The sequence below is a fragment of the Rhinoderma darwinii genome, chromosome 6 (genome assembly GCF_050947455.1).
Source record: "Rhinoderma darwinii isolate aRhiDar2 chromosome 6, aRhiDar2.hap1, whole genome shotgun sequence".
Classification (NCBI taxonomy): Eukaryota; Metazoa; Chordata; class Amphibia; order Anura; family Rhinodermatidae; genus Rhinoderma; species Rhinoderma darwinii.
This window is the reverse complement of record NC_134692.1, coordinates 97,759,290-97,783,694: the sequence shown is the minus strand read 5'-3', so window position 1 is coordinate 97,783,694 and position 24,405 is coordinate 97,759,290.

The following is a 24,405-nucleotide window of genomic DNA, read 5'->3' as shown; positions in this document are numbered from 1 at the left end:
AAAATCGCTAATAACATGGTAAAAATAGATCGTTTTTCTAAATAAAAAGCACTGCAGTCACCTACATTATAGCGCCCATTTCCTTATGTAGGAGATATGGCACTTATAATGTGGTGACAGAGTATCTTTAATGGAAAATTTACTTTATCCCTAATCATGATGTCTGACATTGGATTTTCCTGTGTAAATACAGTAGAGAAAAGGGTGTTTAATAGATGGACTTTTTCTCACCCACCTACACCAAGCTTATTTTTGAGAGGGTCAACACTTTCAGTTTTCATTTTTTTTATTATTTATGTATAAAATATTTTTGGGTTATTTCTACTTTTTTTGGCAACAAGTCTCTCTGTTTAAATATTTGTTATAAAGAAGAAAACATGGACCGCACATCCACAATACACACACTGATCTTTAGCTATTAAGCCAAAAACATTTATATAAACATGATTATGTTCTTTTTTAACATTTTGATCAAATCGTATAAGCCCACTTGCCACTTCACAGCGACCTCTGTAAAGTAGGTCCCTATTCTACTAGTTGCAGCACCGCATGGCAGCCTTCGCTTTTGCTAATACTGCACCTGCAGAAGTAGCAACCCAGAGGCCCAAAAACACCCATGCTGCAAGGCCAAGCCACCTTGGCTCTGGGACACGTTCCCCCACAAGCGCTGTACCACAGCAGATACCACCACAAAACACCACAACATGTGCACAGATCACACCTTTACATGGGCCCCTAGTGGCCAACTAGGAGCACAAGCGCAGAAACACTTATGAGGTCATTCCTTAATTAAAATCAACTGGGCCAAATGTGTGGAGTGCTGATATCAAGAAAAAAAACCAGACTAAATATATTTGTAATAAAGAAGAAAATATGGACCGCACATCCACAATATACACATTGATCTATAGCTAATAAGCCAAAAACATTTATATAAAGGTTCATTATTAACATTTTCATCAAATTGTATAAGCTCACTTGCTACTTCACGGCGACCTCTTTAACCTTTTCAGGACTGAGACATTTTTTACTTTTTCATTTTAATTTTTCACTCCGTGCATTCTGAGTACCAAAACGTGACTTTTTTTTGTGGGAGGAATAATGTACTGGGAAACAAAAACAATTCTTATCAGGCTGAAATTTTAAAAAAACTGTGATTCCTCCATTATTTTTTGGGTTTCATTTTTACGGCTTTCACTGTGCGGTAAAAATGACAACTTAACTTCATTCTTCGGCTCATTACAATTACGATGATACCAAATTTCTATAATTTTTTTCCACTTCATCCCCCATCACAGCACACTAGGATGATGACTCCTTGACGTCTGTAGGGACAGGAAGAGAGAGAGGTTGAAAAGCCCCACTTTCAGCCTCCCACCAGTGTATTTCCTGTCCCTACAGGGTCAGGATGGAGAGAGGATCCTCTCCCCCTGGAGGAGGTTGAAGAAAAAGGCATAAAGGCAATGGTTGCCTGGATCGGGTGTTCCTCCGTCTGGCCTAATTCATGTGAGGGGGAGAGTGACGGCGGCTTCCCTTCCGGATAAGAAACTCTTACTCGTCCACCTGTGGTCCCAGGAGACTAAAGCCGGGCAGTGTGTGAATCTTCCGCTCAGCATGCATGGCCCACATGGGGCCTTCCAGCATCGGCCACGTCAATATGTGGTCTGGAGTACGTAACTTCCGGCGGAAGTGGTGCTGGGTGATCCGCGTGGACGGATGTGACGTCACAAGCAGGGACCGGATCAGGAGCATGGAGCAGGTAAAAAGACCGGTGTGTTCAGAATGTTTGCCACATGCTTCCTGCTCTGAGGTCTGTGATACCTAGAACGTTCTTTCCTGGCACCGATCCGGGGGGGACCCCAGTTTGATGAACCTGAGGACTCCTGCCTGACTACTCCTGTGAGTTTCCCCTATACAGGGGGGTAATATGTGTAGATAACTTAATGCTGTGAAGTTCTGTACTAGCTCGTTTGGTTGGGAAAGCGGGATCCCAGAAACTTAAACATGGCGAACTCAATAGAGCCAAACAATGTGCTAAATTTGCGACATGTGCCAAAAAACTGTCAGACTCATATAAAAAACAACTTCGTTCATCTTACATTAATAAGTTAATTAAATCTGAACACCCCTTCCTTTAAATGGAAGACCTGTCATCTATGATTAGAGAGAAAGTTCAATCCTCCTTACTGTCTTTACAACCTCAATGTGTGGCCATCCCCCCCCCCCCGTATAAAAAAGCTAAATTACTAAATCAACCCCCATCTGATTCTGACAATGAGGGCGCCTCCTGCTCATTTAAAGATACAATGAAGATGGATGAATTAGAATCTATAATTCCTGAGGGGGTGATCGAGATGATGATAAGAAATATTATTTTTCCTCTGAAAATATGGATGATTTACTGAAAGCAATCAGGTGTACAATGAATATTGAGGAAGTTAAAAGACAAAAAAACATTCAGGATGAGAAGTTTATCAGTCTGAAATCAAAGAAACATACGTGTCTTCCCAATAAATGAGAATTCAATATAATTAATAAATGACGAGTGGAAGGACCCAGAGAAAAGATTAGGGGGTCTCCCGTGAATTCCGAAATAGACTTCTATTTAATGAAGAAGAAACAAGTATTTGGGATGATTTCCCAAAGGTGGACAATCAGATGGCAAAAGTAGTCAAGCAAATATCTTTACCCTTTGAGGATTCAGCCCAACTAACTGATCCTATGGAAGTCAGATTGTCTTCTAAAAAAGGCCTGGAAAGCATCTATGTTCAGTATGAAATCTAACATTGCGGCCACGTCAGTAGCCAGAACTTTTTTTATCTGGATTGGGGAGCTAAAGAACCAACTTAGGGCAAAAACACTCAGAGATCTATTAGTTGAGTCTATTCCTCTACTAAAAGCTGCAACTGGGTTTCTAGTAGATGCCTCAGCTGAATGAATCAGATTTGCGGCCAAGGAAGGTTACATAGTTACATAGTTAGTACGGTTGAAAAAAGACACATGTCCATCAAGTTCAAGCAAGGAATGGGTGCCCTGACCAATGCGGGTTAAGGTACTGTCAGAAAGGGGACACTCATTCTAAAAATAGACTTTGCAACATTCCGTTCCAGGGAGAATATTTCTTTTTTATCAAATCTGGATAAAATTCTAGAAAAAGCAGCAGATAGGAAAAAAGGGTTTCCGGAAGACAAGCCGATTAAAAGAAAGTATCTCTTTCGTTCTCAGAGACCTCAGAGAGATAGCTATAGGGGAAAAGGAAAAGCAGGTCGCTGGAGTTACCCCAAAGGAGGGAGAGGTAGAGGTTTCCTCCTCAACAAAATTACTACAATAAACCAGAAAACAGATCATGACACTAGGGTTGGAGGAAGGTTATTAAAATTCTACTATCAATGGAAGGACATCACTCAAAACAAATGGGTCCTAGACATTTAAAAAAAATGGATACAGAATATAATTTTCAACTGTTCCCCCAAAGAAATTATTTTGACTAAACAGCCTTCAACTTTCTTAAAAAGGAATGTGTGGGACAACATCCAGGACTTACTCCAGTTGGGGGTGATATCCCACGTACCTCAGTCTCAGTGGGGAGAAAGTCACTATTCCTGTCTGTTCCTGATAAAAAAAAATCCAAACAACACATACAGTGAAGGACATAAGTATTTGATCCCTTGCTGATTTTGTAAGTTTGCCCACTGTCAAAGGCATGAACAGTCTAGAATTTTTAGGCTAGGTTAATTTTACCAGTGAGAGATAGATTATATAAAAAAAAAAAAAAGAAAATCACATTGTCACATTTATATATATTTATTTGCATTGTGCACAGAGAAATAAGTATTTGATCCCTTTGGCAAACAAGACTTAATACTTGGTGGCAAAACCCTTGTTGGCAAGCACAGCAGTCAGATGTTTTTTGTAGTTGATGATGAGGTTTGCACACATGTTAGATGGAATTTTGACCCACTCCTCTTTGCAGATCATCTGTAAATCATTAAGATTTCGAGGCTGTCGCTTGGCAACTCGGATCTTCAGCACCCTCCATAAGTTTTCAATGGGATTAAGGTCTGGAGACTGGCTAGGCCACTCCATGACCTTAATGTGCTTCTTTTTGAGCCACTCCTTTGTTGCCTTGGCTGTATGTTTCAGGTCATTGTCGTGCTGGAAGACCCAGCCACGAGCCATTTTTAATGTTCTGGTGGAGGGAAGAAGGTTGTCACTCAGGATTTGACGGTACATGTCTCCATCCATTCTCCCATTGATGCGGTGAAGTAGTCCTGTGCCCTTAGCAGAGAAACACCCCCAAAACATAATGTTTCCACCTCCATGCTTGACAGTGGGGACGGTGTTCTTTGGGTCATAGGCAGCATTTCTCTTCCTCCAAACACGGCGAGTAGAGTTAATGCCAAAGAGCTCAATTTTAGTCTCATCTGACCACAGCACCTTCTCCCAATCACTCTCAGAATCATCCAGATGTTCATTTGCAAACTTCAGACGGTCCTGTACATGTGCCTTCTTGAGCAGGGGGACCTTGCGGGCACTGCAGGATTTTAATCCATTACGGCGTAATGTGTTACCAATGGTTTTCTTGGTGACTGTGGTCCCAGCTGCCTTGAGATCATTAACAAGTTCCCCCCCGTGTAGTTTTCGGCTGAGCTCTCACCTTCCACAGGATCAAGGATACCCCACGAGGTGAGATTTTGCATGGAGCCCCAGATCGATGTCGATTGACAGTCATTTTGTATGTCTTCCATTTTCTTACTATTGCACCAACAGTTGTCTCCTTCTCACCCAGTTTCTTACTTATGGCTTTGTAGCCCATTCCAGCCTTGTGCAGGTCTATGATCTTGTCCGTGACATCCTTAGAAAGCTCTTTGGTCTTGCCCATGTTGTAGAGGTTAGAGTCAGACTGATTAATTGAGTCTGTGTACAGGAGTCTTTTATACAGGTGACCATGTAAGACAGCTGTCTGTAATGCAGGCACCAAGTTGATTTGGAGCGTGTAACTGGTCTGGAGGAGGCTGAACTCTTAATGGTTGGTAGGGGATCAAATACTTATTTCTCTGTGCACAATGCAAATAAATATATATAATTTTGGCAATGTGATTTTCTTTTTTTTTTTTTTTATATAATCTATCTCTCACTGGTAAAATTAACCTAGCCTAAAAATTCTAGACTGTTCATGTCTTTTACAGTGGGCAAACTTACAAAATCAGCAAGGGATCAAATACTTATTTCCTTCACTGTATAGGCTAATAATAAACCTGAAATACCTCAACAGATGGATAATTTACAGAAGGTTCAAGGGGGAAATCAATAGCATCTACGATTCCCCTAATAAAGAGGGCTGCTTACTAGATCTAAAGGACGCTTACTACCAGGGGCGTAACTGGGAAAGACTGGGCCCCGTAGCAAACTTTTGACTGGGCTCCCCCCCTGGGTGTCACACAACCCCCCCCCCCTTGTAGATAGTGCCTTTTTTACAGCCCCCATGTAGATAACGCCATACAGCCCCCCTGTAGATAACGCCATACAGCCCCCCTGTAGATAACGCCATACAGCCCCCCCTGTAGATAGCGACATACAGCCCCCCTGTAGATAGCGCCATACAGCCCCCTGTAGATAGCGCCATACAGCCCCCCCTGTAGATAGCGCCATACAGCCCCCTCTGTAGATAGCGCCATACAGCCCCCTCTGTAGATAGCGCCATACAGCCCCCTCTGTAGATAACGCCATACAGCCCCCTTTGTAGATAACGCCATACAGCCCCCTTTGTAGATAACGCCATACAGCCCCCTTTGGAACGCCATACAGCCCCCCCCCATGAAGGGAACGCCATACAGCCCCCCCCTTGTAGGGAACGCCATACAGCCCCACCCTTGTAGGGAACACCATACAGCCCTCCCCTGTAGGGAACGCCATACAACCCCCCCTGTAGGGAACGCCATACAGCCCCCTGTAGGGAACACCATACAGCCCCCCTGTAGGGAACACCATACAGCCCCCCCTGTAGGGAACGCCATACAGCCCCCCCTGTAGGGAACGCCATATAGCACCCCCGTAGGGAACGCCATACAGCCCCCCACTGTAGGGAACGCCATACAGCCCCCCCTGTAGGGAACGCCATACAGCCCCAACCCCCCAAAACAATGCGACCTACAGTGTGTCCTACAAAAGACATGTATCCCCTATCCACAGGATAGGGGATACATGTGTGATCGCTGGCAGCGATAGGGAGAACGGGAGACCGAAAGTCCCCTGAAGTTCTCCATGACTAATCTCTGACTTCCGGCGTCTGCGCAGCTCAATAAAAATGAAAGGAGCGCTGGTCACGCATGCGCAAAAGCGCGACCGGCGCTCCATTCATTTCTACGGAGCTGCCGACAGACCCCGGAAGTCCGAGGTTTGTGATGGAGAACTTCAGGGGACTTTCAGTCCCCCGTTCTCCCTATCGCTGCCAGCGATCACACATGTATCCCCTATCCACAGGATAGGGGATACATGTCTTTTGTTTAATGGCAGAGCGGGGAGATACCTCCCTGCTCTGCCGTAGTGTTCAGTGGCGTCCCGCTGTAGCAGCCATAGCGGCTGCTAGCGGATCCTCCGGCCATGGTGGGGGCCCATGTCGGCGGGCGACACGGGCCCCCTCATGCCGCGGGCCCCGTAGCAGCCGCTACGGCTGCTACGGCGGTAGTTACGCCACTGCTTACTACCACGTCATCCTTCCTCACAAAAGTTTCTGAGGTTTGCCATATAAATTTCTTTAGGCAGGATCTTACATAATCAATTTACGGCTCTCCCCTTTGGGATATCATCGGCTTCAAGGCTATTTACAAAAATGAAGATAGAGGTAGTAGCATCATTTCACAGATACGGAATAAATATTATCCCTTATCTAGACAACTTTTTGATAACAGCAAATACCCAGGATATCCTTTCCACTCAGGTGGAGTTAGTAGCACAGCAGTTATCAGACATAGGCTGGATTATAAATTTCCAGAAATAAGATCTCATACCACACACTCAGAAAAGATTCGGAAGGGTTCTACTGGAGTCTACTTTCCAGATATCCTTATTCCCGGGGAAAAAAGACAGAAATTAATTTCCAACATCAAAAAATTTCAACGAGCAACCTCTTACAAAATGAAAGCATCTATGAGTATGCTAAGCCAGATGACAGCTTGCATTCAATCTGTCAGCTTCGGAAGTGGGTACTTTCATCATGGGACAAAAAACTGTTCCTAGATCAGAAGATAAAAATACCCCTAAAAGTAAAATCATCTCTGCGCTGGTGGACAAAGCACTCAAACCTCAGGAGGGGAGTAACTTGGCAACAATTCCTGGTGATAACCATCATAACTGATGCCAGCAAACAGGGGTGGGAAGCAAAACTTTCAGACAAATATATTCAGGGGACTGGCCATCTTCCCTCAGTATCTGGTCTTCAAACTATCGAAAGCTCAGAGAAGTCTGGGAGACATTGAATACAGCATCGGTTTCTCTACAAAACAATTACGTCAAAATCCTATTAGACAACATGATGACAGTAGATTTTATTTTGCACCAAGGGGTACGTAGGTTTTCCACCTTGCTGGCACTATCTCAGAAAAAATATGTTTGGGCAGAGGAACATCTGCTTTCTCTTTAAGGTTCAGTAAACATAGGAGCAGACTTTCTCAGTATAAAAGGCCTGGATCCAGGCGAATGGTCGCTACTATATTATCTGTTCTCAGAGTTATCTCTATATGTTATTTGTGGTGTTACTATATTATCTGTATTCAGGGAGTTATTACTGTGTGTTATCTGTGGTGTTACATAGGACTGCAGGTAACATCTACTTCATGATTTGTACTCAGAGATTTATCACTGTTTGTTATCTGTTGTGTTACACAGGACTGCAGGTAATATTACTACATTAACAGTACTCAGACTTCTCACTGTATGTTATCTGTGGTGTTACATAAGACTGCAGGTAATATCTACTACATTATTTGTACTCAGATTTATCACTATATGTTATCTGTGGTGTTACATAAAAATGCAGGTAGCATCTACTACATTAAAAAAACAAACAGAGATTTTGTCATTTTAATTTTTTTAATTTTTTACGGTGTTCACCGTGCGAGTTAAATACTGGTATATTGTAACAGTTCCGATTTTTTACATTACTTTAGAGGAAAAAATGTGAAAGGGTTTTTTTGAACTTTTAATATTTTATTTTATTTTTTTTTAAATACTAATAACTTAATTTAACTTTTTTTTTTTTACACAGTTTATTATTCCCCCTAGGTTACTTGAACCAGAGATTGTTCACTGCAATACACTGCAATACTAATGTATTGCAGTATATTGTAATTTTTACAGGCTTCTGTTAAGCCCTGCCATAGGCAGACCCATATTTGCCACTAGGCCCTGGTGGTCAGGTCACTCACAGTGCAGGGGGGTTGGCTACACTAATGCTTCTAAGACATGCCCTCTGTTCATGGACACTGTATGTTATCTGTAGTGTTACATAGGGCTGCATATAACACTACTACATTATCTGTACTCAGAAAATTACCACTGTGTGTTATCTGTGGTGTTACTTAGGACTGCAGGTAACATCTACTACATTATATGTACTCATAGATTTATCACTGTGTGTTATCTGTGGCGTTACACAGGACCGCAGGTAACATTACTACATTATCTGTACGCAGAGTTATCACTATTTGTTATGTGTGGTGTTACATAGGACTGCAGGTAATATCTACTAAATGATCTGTACTTAGAGAGATATCACTGTAATCTGTCGTGTTACATAGGACTGCGGCAGAGGCGTAGCTAAGGTCTAGCACAGGGGGGGCGGCAAAACACATCTGTGTGGGCCCCAACCCAAAGGACCCCCCAACACATCCGGCAGGGTCAGGCTTATTTAACCATTGATGAAACCTATGACGAAAATTAACGTCATGGTTGGGTGCTGGATCGCGCACCGTTCACTTTCGTCATTGCTTCAAACTGTCACCGTGTGCAAACACACGGTGACAGGACTGTACTGACAGCTGTCACAGACAATTACAGTGGTCCCAGCCTGGCCATCGCTGTCATTGGTCAGTCAATGAGGACTGACTAATCTCAGCTGTAAATGCCAAGAAGGCAGGAGAAAAAGTCGGTACACAGCTCTAAACTTCTCACTTCTGTCAGAGGTTGTGAGGAGAACAGAGATGCATCAGTCTGTCCTCCCGTCAGAGTGAAATAAAAGAATATTAACCCCATCAGATCTTCCCCAGTGCCCTATTGATCTCTCCCCACTCATCCATATACCAATACTGTTCTTTTATTTAAAAAAATGATGTGTGATATAAATTTAAAAAATTGATTAGATATAGAGCGTTAGGTAGTGTTAGGTGTAGTGCTTGAGGTAGCGTTAGGTTGTGTTAGGTAGCGTTAGGTGTAGGGCATTAGGTAGAGTTAGGTAGCGTTAGATGTAGGGAATTAGGTAGCGTTAGGTGTAGGGTGTTAGCAGGGCCACACCGTCCATGAGGCAAGATGAGCATCTGGCCTTAGGCAGTGGCCTGCTGCCTCTCTAAAGGGGGTGGCAGGTCCAGTGAAACCAGCAGCTGCCAGCCCCTCCTGCACTATAATTGTACCTGCATCCATAGGATGCAGATACAATTACGTGCATAAGCTCTGCATAACCACTGAATGCATTCAGCGCCTTTCAATGACGTATGCGGCACTCTGAGAAGTAATTATGCCGCTTGCGTATTTAAATAAAAGGGCAAGTCACCCTGCCAATCAACGCCTTTCAACGACGCAAATGTCACAATGGCGTCATTAAACCGCTTGCGTCATTGAAAGACGCTGATTGGCAGGGCAGAGTGCCTTGCTCTGCTATTTATAACCTTGTAATAATGCAAGCGGTGCAAAGACGTCATCACGCCTCTTGTGTCATTTAGCCCTAGCAGACCTGCTCAGAAGTGAGCAGGCGTTCATAGTAAGAGGACGACGCAGGAACGGGATCAGGTGAGTATGTAAAGTTTTTTGGTTTTTTTCTGTTAAAAGTGTGAGGGTCTATATGATGAGCAGTATCTACAGGGGCTATATGTGGGGGACTATCTACAGGGGGGCTATATGTGAGGCACTATCTACAGGGGAGGCTATATTTGAAGCACTATCTACAGAGGGGCTATATGTGAGGCACTATTTACAGGGGAAACTGTCTACAGGGGGATCTATGGGTGCCACTATCTACAGGGGGATCTATGTAGGGCACTATCTACAGTGGACTTTATGGGGTGGGGCACTATATACAGGGGGCTCTATGTGGGGCACTGTCTACAAGGGGCTCTATGGGGGCAATGTCTGCAGGGGGCTCTATGTGGGGCACTGTCTGCAGGGGGCTCTATGTGGGGCACTGTCTACAGGGGGCTATATGAGGGGGCACTATCTTCAGGGGGCATGATGGGGAGCACTATCTACAGGGGGCTCATGGAGGGCACTATCTACAGGGGGCTCTGTGTGTGTGTGTGGGGTGGGTGAGCACATTGTATGGTGCTATTTATAAAGAGGTGCATTGTATTGCGCTATTATATTTAGGGGAGTAGTGTATGGCACTATGAGAATTTTATCTTCGTTTATAGGTGCAGAAATGTTTGAAAAGTGGGAAGCTGAAGACATCTGTGCGGAAAACTTCAGAAATGGGCTGTGACCGGGAGAAGTCATCATAGAGGTCTGGACCGAATGGAGAAGAAAAGTGACTAAAGAACTAGAATCTGAGAATTTGAGGGGTTAAACGGGTTAAACGATTGCTGTTCTTGGCCGTTAGTCCCGGGTGTCAGCTGTAATACACAGCTGACCAATGCAGCGTATGGAGTGGGCTCAGTGCGTGAGTCCGCTTCATGCATCACCCCCCCGCATCAGGATGTGCTATAACGTCATGGTGCGTGAAGCGGTTAAAGTGGGTCCCTACATTATTAGTTGCGAACTTGAAAGAAAAAGGTGCTCCTCTGAAAGGGCGCTCAGGTGTGAATTTGAACTGATATTTTCACAAAATCGTCGGGGCATATGCCTGATGAAGACCACAGTGCGTGGTTGAAACGCGTTGCAGCAATTGAATATTTATTATTTTAACAGTATATTGAATAAAATCGTTGTTTTAAACCCCGACGATTTTGTGAAAATATCAGTTCAAATTCACACCTGAGCGCCCTTTCAGAGGAGCACCTTTTTCTTTCAAGTTCGCATTACTTCAAAGCCACGAGGAAATGAATTCCTGAGATTAATTCACCCCATGCGGTTATGGCTCCAGAGGCAAGCACAGTGTGAACGAGTGTGTACAAGCTACAAAGTCAAGTTGTGCTGGTGACACTGCACAACTTACTAAGGTGAGCTCTATTCATATCTACATCTATTTCCAACATATATCAGAACGATATCACCTTAGAGGAGCGCCGTTTTCTCTTTTTTTTCTTCTTTTTTCAAGAACATTATTAGTTGCAGCACAGCATGGCGGCCATCGCTACCTCCTCTTTGTTTCTGTCTTTGTTACCTTTATTTGAATTTTACACAACTTATTTTGTTTTTTATAATTATGTAATGCCTTGTCACTACCATCCTGCTTTAGTGGTATGAACGCTTTCTTTTTATCATTTATTGCCCCCTTACTGTTTTATTTAACCACATCAGTTTCGTCTTGTTTCTGGCTTGTTTATTCCCATAAGGTATATTTTTTTTCACAGGAGGTATTTAGGAGGCTTTTAAAAATTTTACATTTAGCTTATACATTTTTATTTTTGAGAGAAAAGGGGTGAGGGGTTGCTTCCCGCACCAGGACGTATAGTTGCGGAGCAGATCCCGGCGCACACTGTCCAAACGGACAGTGTCCGGGAACTGGGGGTCAGCCAACAGTCTTGCCGGCCAGAGGTCCACTTAAGCATCACCGCATTTAGGGGGTTTCAAGCAGATTGGCAGCCCCCACAAAGTGATTGTGGGGACTGCCGATGGTTGTCATGACATGTCACAATGACAGTTATAATACATTACACTACATAGGTAGTCTAATGTATTACAGCAGTGATCAGCGTTGCAAGTCTTCAAGCCCCTTAGTGGGACAGAGAAAAATAAAAAAAAGTTAATAAAAGTTGAAAAATAAAAGTGTAAAAACAAAAGTTATCTTAAAAAAACACAATAACTGCTTTTTTCCCCCTATAATAAGTCTACTATTATAGGAAAAAAATGAAAATGTTAAAAAACTTACACATATTTGGTATCACCACGTTTGTAACGACCCAAACTATAAAACCATAATGTTATTTTTCCAGCACGGTTAACACCGCAAAAATAATCAATAAAAAACTATGTCAGAATCGCTCTATATTTTGGTCACCACCAGTCCCAAAATAAAGAATAAAAAGTGATCAAAAAGCTGTATGTACCCCAAAATAGTACCAATAAAAACCACAACTTGTCCCGCAAAAAACAAGACCTTACACAGCTTTTTTGAGTGAAAATTGAGAGCTAAGTTTTTTTGTTACCTTAGCTCTCAAATAAAATGTAATTAAAAGTGATCAAAAAGTTTTATGTACAAAAAAATGGTACCAATAAAAACTACAGCTCATCCAGCAAAAAATAAGCCCTCATACTTCTCAATCGACCGAAGAATAAAAAAGCTACAAAGTTTTCTTTGTAAAAGTAGTAAAATATAAAAAAAAATGATATCAATTTGGTATCACCGTAATTGTATTGAGCCGCAGAATAAAGTTGTATTCAATTTTACCGCACGGTGAAAGCCGTAAAAACTAAAACCCAAAAAAATGGAGGAATCACAGTTTTTTCCAATTTCAGCACACAAACATTTTCTTTTCAGTTTCCCAGTATATTTTATGGTACTTTAAATGGTGTCAATCGAAACTACAACTCCTTCCACAAGAAAAAAAAACCCTCACACCACTCTATTGATGGAAAAAGAAAAAAGTTATGGCTCTTGGATTGCAGGTGAAAAACTAAAATAAGAAAGCAAAAAAATGGATCAGAAATTGCTTTACAAATGTTGGGGTGTTTTTCCCCCCTGTATCCCTTGTGAAAATGAAAAAAAATCAAAATTTTTGTGGAAAAAAGTTTATATTCATTTACACGTCCTAATTCTAATAAATTCTGCAAAAGACCTGTGGGGTCTAAATGCTCACTATATGCCTAGAAAAAATTCCTTGAGGGGTGTTGTTTCCAAAATGGGGTCACTTTTGGGGGTTTCTACTGTTTTTGTCCCTCCAGGGCATTGCAAACGCAACATGGCACCTAGAACCATTCCAGCAAAATCTGTGCTCCAAAATCCAAATAGATCTCCTTCCCTTCTGAGCGCTGCCGTGGGTCCAATCAGCAGTTTATTACCACATATGGGGTATTGCCGTAATCGGGAGAAATTGATTTACAAATGTTGGGGTGCATTTTCTTTTTTATTCCTTGTGAATATTAAAAATGTCTATTTTTCAGGAAAAAAGTAGATTTTCATTTTTACAGACTAATTCCAATATATTTAGCAAAAAAACCTGTGTGGTCAAAATGCTTACTATACCCCTGGATAAATTCCTTGAGAGGTGTAGTTTCCAAAATGTGGTAACTTTTAGGGTGTTTACACTGTTTTGGCACCACAAGACCTCTTCAAACCTGACATGGTGCCTAAAATATATTCTAAAAAAAAGGAGGCCCCAAAATCCACTAGGTACTCCTTTGCTTCTGAGGCCGGTGCTTCATTCCATTAGCGCACTAGGGCCACATGTGGGATATTTCTAAAAACTTCAGAATCTGGGCAATAAATATTGAGTTGCATTTCTCGAGTAAAACCTTCTGTGGTACAAAAGAAAATGTATTACAAATGAATTTTGGCAAAAAAAAATGTAATTTGTAAATTTCACCTCTACTTTGCTTTAATTCCTGTGAAACTCCTAAAGGGTTCAAACACTTTCTAAATGCTGTTTCGAATACTTTGAGGGGTGAAGTTTTAAAATGGGGTTATTTATGGGGAATTGTTTTTTTTTTTTAATGTTTGTTCAATACAATATAAAATTCCATACAAGTAAGGAATAAAGAAAATACAAAATTACACATATTTTTACATTTTCCTCCTACTCCTACTTCCACCCCTCACCCTCCCCACCCTCTCAAGACCGATCTTGGTTAACCCGTTAGTGACCGGCCCATCGTGTTTCTACGTCGGTCACTAACGGGCCTTATTCCGATGCCATAGATTTTTTACGTCGCGGCATCGGAATAAGTAAACAGAGCAGGGAGCTGTCAAATCTCCCTGCTCTCAGCTGCCAGAGGTAGCTGAGGGCTGGGAGCGTCCCTGCTCTGCCGTGTGAGATAGATATTAGTATCGATCTCACACGTTTAACCCCTCAGATGTGGTGCTCAATAGCGAGCACCGCATCTGAGTGGTTTTGGAGTGAGGGAGGGAGCTCCCTCTGTCTCCCACCGACACCCTGCGATACGATCGCCGAGTGTTTGTGTCTCTAATGGCAGCCTGGGGTCTAATAAAGGCCCCAAGGTCTGCCTGGAGTGAATGCCTGCTAGATCATGCCGCAGGCATGACCTAGCAGATGCCTGTCCGTGTTAAACGGACAGGCAGTAATACACTGCAATACAAAAGTATTGCAGTGTATTATAAATGCGATCACAGAATCGCATATTATAGATTATATTCCCCTAATGGGACTAGTAAAAAAGTGAAAAAAAAGTTTAATAAAGTTAATTTAAAAAAAAATGTGAAAAAAAATGAAAAACCCAGCTTTTCCCCTTACAAAATGCTTTACTATTAAAAAAACAAAATAAAGTTAAAAAGTTACACATATTTGGTATCGCCGCGTCCGTAACGACCCCGACTATAAATCTATTACATTATTTAACCTGCATGGTGAACGCCGTAAAAAAAAATAATAAAAAACTATGGAAAAATTGCTGTTTTCTGTGAATACTGACTAAAAAAATGTGATAAAAAGTGATCAAAAAGTCGCATCTACTCCAAAATGGTACCAATAAAAACTACAAGTCGTCCCGCAAAAAAAAGCCCTCATACAACCGCATCGGCGAAAAAATAAAAACGTTAGGGCTCTTCAAATATGGAGACACAAAAACAAATAATTTACTGTGTAAAAGTAGTAAAACATACAAAAACTATACAAATTTGGTATCGTTGCAATCGTAACAACCTGCTGAATAAAGTTATTGTGTTATTTATACCACACGGTAAATGGCGTAGATTTAGGACGCAAAAAAGTGTGGCAAAATTTCAGATTTTTTTCGATTTCCCCCCCAAAAAAAAGTTAATAAAAGTTAATCAATAAATAATATGTACCTAAAAATGGTGCTATTAAAAAATACAACTTGTCCCACAAAAAACAAGACCTTATACAGCTATGTCGACGCAAAAATAAAAAGGTTATAGCTCTTGGAATGCGACGATGGAAAAACTTAAAAAATGGCTTGGTCATTAAAGGCATGGTGTTGCCAGAAAAACATGTTTTGTTTTTTTTAATTAAACATTTAGTGTGTGGGTGATTAAACATTGTTCAAATTTTTTTTATTTTTTTCACGAGTCAGGAAATATTATAAATTATTTCTAATTTATAATACTACCCATTTTTGGTCACTAGATGGAGCTATTTCCCAAAATTGCAGCATTGCAACATTGGGTAAAAAGCCCTCGCTCTAGTGAGCTCTCAGCATCGCCCCCTCCTTTATCCTGGCTAGTGCCGGGATAAACGAGGGGTTTGAACGGTGTAACCTCCTACACTGTGTGTCGCCATTTTTTGAGCTAACACACAGCGTAGTAGGTTTACATACAGTAGTAAACACACACAAACACTAACATACATTGAAATCTCTTACCTGCTCCTGCCGCCGCGGCTCCCTCCGGCCCGTCCGCTCCGTTTGCTGCCGCTGTTCCATGTGCACAAGTCCGGAAGCCGCGACCGGAAGTAGTAATATTACTGTCCGGCCGCGACTTCCGGTCCACAGGAAAATGGCGCCGGACGGCGCCAATTTAGAATAGGACTGTGTGGGAGCGGCGCATGCGCAGTTCCCACACAGACGCCGTACACGGCAGTCAATGGGACGGGAGCCGTTCGCAGTCCCTATGGGACTGTGGCTGCCGTATTCCATGTCTGTGTGTGTCGTTAATCGACACACACAGAAATGGAACAAAAAATGGCAGCCCCCATAGGGAAGAAAAAGTGTAAAAATAAGAAAAAGTAAAACACAAACACACAAATGAATATAAACGTTTTTATTAAAGCACTAACATCTTTAACATATAAAAAAATTATTTGTGATGACACTGTTCCTTTAAGGTCCAAAATAGGCTGGTCATTAAGGGGTTAAAGAGAAGAACAAAACAAAAAGTGCAAAAATGCTTACCACTCCCCCCAATAGGTTTTACAGTGTTTGCCTTCATTATCGATTTTCTCATATTTCATTATAATTTTCACCTTATTTATCCAAGCATTAACTTCTGGTGGAGAGCTAGATATCCACTTAGTAATTTGGCAATAAATAATAGTTTTATTAGTCCACATTTTTTTTCATTGAAATGTTTAATTCGGAATCATAACCCAACAATACCAGTTGGGGTTGAAACACTATATCTGGGTACATTTTATTCCAAATTTTTTTTAAAGATTCTATCCCAGTAATCGGCAATCTTAATACAATTCCATAGCATGTGCAAATAGTTTGCTTCCGCTGCACCACATCTGGATCAGTTAGAAGCTTTATTAATAGAGAACTTACTCAAAAGTGCTGGGGTATAGTAAAGTTTATGTAACAAATTGAACTGAATAAGCTGATGATTATCGATACTTATCGATACTTTACAAATATTTTGAAATATTATGTTCCAATCAAGAACACAATCATTATTCAATTCCTTCTCCCATTTTAACACAATTAAAATTATTTTCCTTGACTTTATTTCCATCAAGGATTTATATAACCTAGAGAGCGATTTTTTTTCATATTTGTATTCTCTCCATTTTTTGGAAAAATTATCCATATGGTCTTTATTGAGAGGATTTCTATCTTTGAATTTAAGTGCGTGCTTTAATTGAATATAGGAGAATGTTTCCTTCTCCGTCAATTCGAAATCAACTGATAATTCTTCCCATGTTTATATTTTTCCTCCTTCCATTATATCTAGTAAATATCTAATCCCTCTAAGTTTTAATAGTGATAACTCTGGGATAGCCTTACATTCTTCTATATTAAGATTATGCCATAACGGGGAAAAGGATAAAAACCATTTCGACCCATCATATTTCTTAAACTATTCCAGCATTCATGCAGGAGTTGTGCTGTAAACACGTTTTCCATGACTCCAAAGTTTAATTGACCAGATTCTAACACCTCATAAATATCTTGTTAGTAATCATCCATTGTAAGAACTCGACCTTATCCCATTCTTGTATGTATTGTAATTGTGCTGCTAAATAATATACTCGAATATCTGGAAATGCTAGTCCTCCTTGTTCTCTTGGGGGACATAAGTAATCCAGTTTAATCTGAACTCTCCTCCTTCCCCAAATCAGGTTATTAAAGATAGTTATGATTTTCTTAAAATATTTATCTTGTATCCATATTGGAGTAACCCCAAAAACACATAAAAGTTTAGGGATAACACTGTTTTAATCAAAACAATTTTATCGGCTTTTGATATAGGCAATTCATTTCATATTTATATTTTTATTTCTATTTCTTTTATAAGGGGGAAAAAATTATAATCCAAAAATAATTTTATATTATTAGAAATTTCTATACCCAAATATCTAAAGCTTTCTCCTGGATATATGATTCGAATTTTTTTTTTTTAAATATGAAATCACTTTTATCTAGTGCCATTAATATGGATTTTTCCCAAATGATCTTTAGACCAGAATAGAATCCAAATCTTGGAATAATAGATATAACTTAATCCAATATTTCTTTTTTATGGGGAATTTCTAATATATAAGGCCCTCAAAGCCAATTCAGAACTGAACTGTTCCCTCAAAAAATAGCTGCTAAAGTTCTAAGCCTTGTAACATTCTAGAAAAAGAAAAGGACGTAAAAAAACAATGAAAACATAAAGTAGACATATGGGAAATGTTAATTAGTAACTATTTTGTGTGGTATTACTATCTGTTTTACAAGCAGATACGTTCAAATTTAGAAAAATGCTAATTTTTGCTAATTTTCTCTAAATTTTGGTGTTTTCAGAAATAAATACTGAATTTAGCTACCACATTTTTTACTAACATAAAGTACAATATGCCATGAGAAAACAATCTCAGAATCGCTTGGATACGTAAAAGCATTTCAAAGCTATTACCACATAAAGTAATACACGTCAGATTTGAAAAAATTGGCTTTGTCCTGAAGGCCACAACAGGCTGGGTCCATAGGATACATGAAAACTTATTATGTTGTGGTCACTTTTTGCTAGGTGAACCCCAAACTTTATTTTTGATATTCTGTCCGGCCTATTGGTTAAAATCATGTCTAGAAGTCCGCCCCCCCCCCCCCCCTTGTTGGGTCTTGCACTAGTTGTGAAAGATAATTTACTTTAATTATTGTCAAAAACCTGTTTCCATTGTTAGACCATATTTAGTAAAGGTCCCCTATAATAATGAATTCATTATGATTTGATGCCTCATCTATTTGCTTTATTAGTTGATTTCGTGTTTCTTCCATTATTCTTGGAGACATAACAAACCCCTATCAGTATTTTATTACTCATTCTCCCTCCCCTTATTTCCACCAAGAGGGACTCCACATGATCATATCCCCCATAGACATCATCACGCAGGGTGGGTTTTAGGCAGGATTTTACATATAAGCAAACCCCTTTCTTATTCGTAAGATCATTTGTAAACAGAATGTTAGGCCTGGTTTCTGCAGAAATTCCTTCAGGAATTTTGAGGCAGATTTCGACCTGCCTGTGCTTTATGGCCGCAGTTTTTGCAGTGTTTTTGGCAGCGTTTCTTGCTTGCGGCCATTGAGGACATGAAAAACGCTCGGAAACTAGCGTCACAGGTCTTTTTTGCCTCCCATTGATATTAATGGGAGGTCAGAGGCGGAACCGCAGCAAAAAAGGACATCCATATTTTTTTCCCATTAGCAGCTAACAGCCTCTAATTCAAATCATTCCTAAACAGACTGTAACCCTGCAAATTAACAGCCCAGTCAAAGCTATCATCCAGCCATGTCTCACTTATCCCCAGTGTGTTACAATTCTCCTCCAGCATTATTAACATAAATTCCTCAATCTTGGTAGAGGGAAATAAAGGGAGGAAAAAAAAGGCGCTCCTCTAAGGTAAATAAAGTAAGGCACTGTAGTGTGAAAAAGGATGGTGGTGATACAATCACCTACTAGTGTTGTGCAGGATGGTCGGCACAACTCAATTGTAAAGCGTTTAACAGCAGATCATTGCAATGTACAAATAATCCACGGTGTGCAAAGACTCAGGAGCAGAACATTGGGTGTGCATATAGGTACGACTTTAGCTGGTGATGAATCTGGTTTAAGGAGGAAAAAAATTGACAACTCCTAGGAGAGGCGCTACTGTGTCCATGGTGTATATCTGGATGCTTCAAGCAGGTGAAGAAGACACAGGTGAGATAAAAATGCAATGTTTATTATTTTTGGTAAAACCCCTAATCATAGTGGGTAAAAAGATAAAAAATGAATACAATGCAATGCTTTTTGACCCTGAACTAGGGTCTTCATCAGGCATAAATTAAAACGTCACAGAGCATGGTCTATATATACTAGTCCATGTGAGGGTCAAACAGTAAAGGTCGAGGTTCAAAGAGGGAGGTGTTTGGCTACAAAGTGCTGCTTACTATTTAAAGAAGTAAAGCTTACATCAGTATATTTAATTGTTTTGATGTTTACGATGGTTAGTGAAATTTACTCAACGTACATGTGTTGAACTTTGAACCGTTATGTTCATTACTAAGTGAGATGCTCCAGATGCCGGAGCCCAGAGTAGTTTGCTTGCTTAATTCCCGTGTTAAAACATTAAAATATATATGGTGCTCGATAGCTCAAACATAATTTAGTGTCATGAAGGAGAATGGTGTGTTTTTTCACCACTTACAAAATAACTCATTTGTTACAAAAGTGTCTGCCTTGGGGCGCTAAGAACAAAGGATACTTGCTGGCTGAAGCGCCACTATGCATCGAAAGAACAACCAGCCTGTTTGCTTTCAACTGGATGTTCTACATGAGTCAGAACGACAGGAGTGCTGGCCAGCTAGTTTGTTATTATACATCCGGAAACACGAAACAGTGAATTGTTTCTGAAGTCAGGGCCTAACCTATGGATAAGGGCCGGTTCACATCAGCGTTCGCTTTCCGTCCAGGGGTTCCGTCGGAGGTTTCCGTCGTGGAACCCCTCAATGGAAAGTCAAACGGAAACCTTAGCTTCCGTTTGCATCACGATTGATATCAATGGTGACGGAAACATTGCTAATGGTCTCCGTTTGTCGCCGTTCCGGCAGGTTTCCGTTTTTTTGACGGAATCAATAGCGTTTATTTTTGACCAAGTAATGAACGTTTTAAGATTTATGCAAATTTGTTCTTAATGCCCAACTGGGCGTTTTTTTTACATTTGACCAAGTGGGAATTGTAAAGAAAAGTGTATGACGCTGACCAATCAACGTCATACACTTCTCTTCATACCTGCCCCACTTGATCCACAGCACAGCGTGATCTTGCGAGATCACGCTGTGACGTCACTTCCTCCCGCAGGTCCTTCACCGTAGCGACGGAAGAGTGAACAGACATTGCCTCTAGCTGTGCCAGGACGTTTATCCGAATCTACAGCGGCTGGAGGCGATGTCTGTTCAGTTTTCCATCGCTCCGGTAAATGACTCACGGGATGAAGTGATGTCACAGCGTGATCTCGCGAGATTTTGTGGTATTTCAAAGGTTTAAAGGTTTTTCTACCGAAATTGATGCAAGTACAGCATACACATTTATTTTTGACGCATTTAAAAATACCAACCATAGAAGGGAAAATACTGGTCAATGTAATCTGTGCTATGGGTTTAAGTTTTACTGAAAGTAATTCTTGGATTTTTGGGATGATGTTATTCAAAATGGGGTCAGACCATGCGTTTCTACACATCTTAAACAAGCCTTACCTCTGTGCAGTATTTGGCCCCAGCTGTCTTCTTAAAGAGGCTCTGTCACCAGTTTATAACTGCCCTATATCCTACCTAATCTATTAGATGCTTTAATGTAGATAACTACTGTTTTTATTTAAATGTTTATTTTTGACCAAGTTACGATCATTTATAGTTTAATGCTAATTTGTCCTTAATGCCCAACCGGGCATTTTTTTACTTTTCACCAAGTGGGTGTTGTAAAAAAAAGGTGTATGACGCTGACCAATCAGCGTCATACAATTCTTTTCATTCATGCCCAGTCTGTTTTACAGCACAGAGTAATCTCGCGAGATCATGTTGTGACGGGACTTCCTCCCACGGGTCCTTCACCAGAGCCATGGAAGACTGAACAGACATCGCCTCCAGCCAATTCAGATTCGGATAAATGCCCTGGCACGGCTGGAGGCGATGTCTGTTGACTCTTTCGTCGCTCCGGTGAACGACCTGTGGGAGGAAGTCCAGTCACAACATGATCTCGCGAGATCATTAAGGACAAATTAGTATAAAAATAAAATTATCATAACTTAGTCAAAAATAGAAGTTAAAAAAAACAAAAAAAACAACTGTTGTTATCTACATTAAAGCGCCTATTAGATAAGGTAGGATATAGGGCAGTTATAAACTGGTGACAGAGTCTCTTTAAATACAACACCACAGGTTTCGAATAAACCCCTCTAGTTGGGATAACACTGAGCCCCCTTAGTTGTAATCCATATGTTAGGCCCTGACTTCAGAAACAATTCACTGTTTCGTGTTTCAGGATGTATAATAACAAACTAGCTGGCCAGCACTCCATTCATCTGACTCATGTAGAACATCTAGTTAGAAACAAACAGGCTGGGTTCCTTTTTGTTAAAGAGGCTCTGTCACCACATTATAAGTGCCCTATCTGCTACATAAGGAGATTGGAGCTATAATGTAGGTAACAGCAGTGCTTTTTATTTAAAAAAACGATCTATTTTCACCACTTTATTAGCGATTTTAGATTTATGCTAATGAGTTTCTCAATGGACAACTGGGCGTGTTTTACTATTGACCAAGTGGGCGTTGTACAGTGGAGTGTATGACGCTGACCAATCAGCGTCATACACTTCTCTCCATTTATTTAGGCAGCGCATAGTGATCCTTTTAGATCAGTATGTGCTGTCTTATACGAACACATTAACGATACTGAAGTGTTTAGACAGTGAATAGACATTCCACGGGATGTCTATTCACAATCTCTGCACTTTGTTAATGTTTCTGTGGTAGTTACAGCAGAGCATGCGTAATCTCGCTGTAACCTGTCATTTACAGCGTAATCTCGCGGGATTACGCTTGCTCTGCTGTAACTACCACAGAAACAGTAACGCAGTAACGCAGTAACAGTAACGCAGATTCAATTGGGTTGAATGCTGGAGCCTCGCTCCAGCATTCACTCTGCCGTGAGCGGCTCGGTGCAGGCAGGCGCGATGTAGTGACGTCATCGCGCCTGTCTGCACGGAGTCACTCACGGGACAGTGCAGAGGAGAAGCATCCCCCACCGTCGTGGGAACCGGGATAGGTAAGTAATTATGTTTTTCTATTTATTAGGTACGTACATATGGAGGCATTATACTCTATAGGACAGCTAAGGGGGCATTATACTGTGTAGCAGCTATGGAGGCATTATACTGTGTCACAGCTATGGGGGAATTATACTGTGTAGCAGCTATGGAGGCATTATACTGTGTCGCAGCTATGGGGGCATTATACTGTGTCGCAGCTATGGGGACATTATACTGTGTCACAGCTATGGAGGCATTATACTGTGTTGCAGCTATGGGGATATTATACTGTGTCGCAGCTATGGAGGCATTATACTGTGTTGCAGCTATGGAGGCATTATACTGTGTCGCAGCTATGGAGGAATTATACAGTGTCGCAGCTATGGAGGCATTATACTGTGTCGCAGCTATGGAGGCATTATACTGTGTCGCAGCTATGGAGGCATTATACTGTGTCGCAGCTATGGAGGCATTATACTGTGTCGCAGCTATGGAGGCAATATACTGTGTCACAGCTATGGGGGCATTATTCCTTGTCGCAGCTATGGAGCATTATACTGTGTAGGGTCAGCTAAGGGGAAAATTATACTGTGTAGAGGCAGCTATGAAGGGCATTATACTGTGGGGGCAGCTATGGGGAGGACTGTGTAGCGCTATTTACATGGGGCTGTGAGTGGTGCTATCTACAGTGTTTGACTCAATTATATTCAGGGGCGCAGTCTATGGTGCTATAATATTTAGGGGCACAGTGTTTGTACTATTTTATTCAGGGGCGCAGTGTTTGGTGCTATTATATTTAGGGGCACAGTGTGTGGCACCATGATAATATTATCTTTGTTTATAGGTGTGGAAATGTTGGAAAAGTGAGGCGCCAAAGACATCTGAGTGGCAAATTCTGCAGAAATGGGTCATGGCCGGGAAAAGTTGTCATGAAGTCTGGACTGGATGGAGAAGAAAAGAGGAAAAAAACTACGTCGTCACCTGTGAGTCACTAGATTTATAGACAATCTGTCATCTCTACTGACATGTTTATTATAGGAAATCCTTGTATTTCACAAAGTCTTTGTGCAGTCCAGGACTGATAGACAAATAAGTGTTACTAGTCCTCTTGTCAGGAGAATGTGTCCCTACACGGTGCGATACTGTCAGCGATGGTTGGAGACTGTCAGTATGTGGGGACACAGCCTTTTGACAAGGGGAGTAGTAACAAACATTTGTTAAGGTCTGGACAAAAAGTTACAATAGTTACATGGCGGCGGTGGAGAAGGGGGGCCCAAGTTTGGATAACAGCCCAGGGCCTATGGTCTACTTAATCCTCCACTGGTCAAAACACACACATTCTCCTTCATGACACTGAATTATGTTTGAGCTATCGAGCACCATATATATTTTAATGTTTTAACACGGGAATTAAGCAAGCAAACTACTCTCGGCTCCGGATCTGGAGCATCTCAATTAGTAATGAACATAACGGTTCAAAGTAAATTTCTTTAACCATCGTAAACATCAAAACAACAAAATATACTGATGTAAACTTTACTTCTTTAAATAGAAAGCAGCACTTTGTAGTCTGCATGTGAAGAAATCCAAACACCTCCCTCTTTGAACCTCGACCTTTATTGTTTGACCCTCACGTCATTAACCTGTTCAGGACACAGCCTGTTTTGGCCTTAAAGACAAAGGCGATTTTTTCTAATCTGAC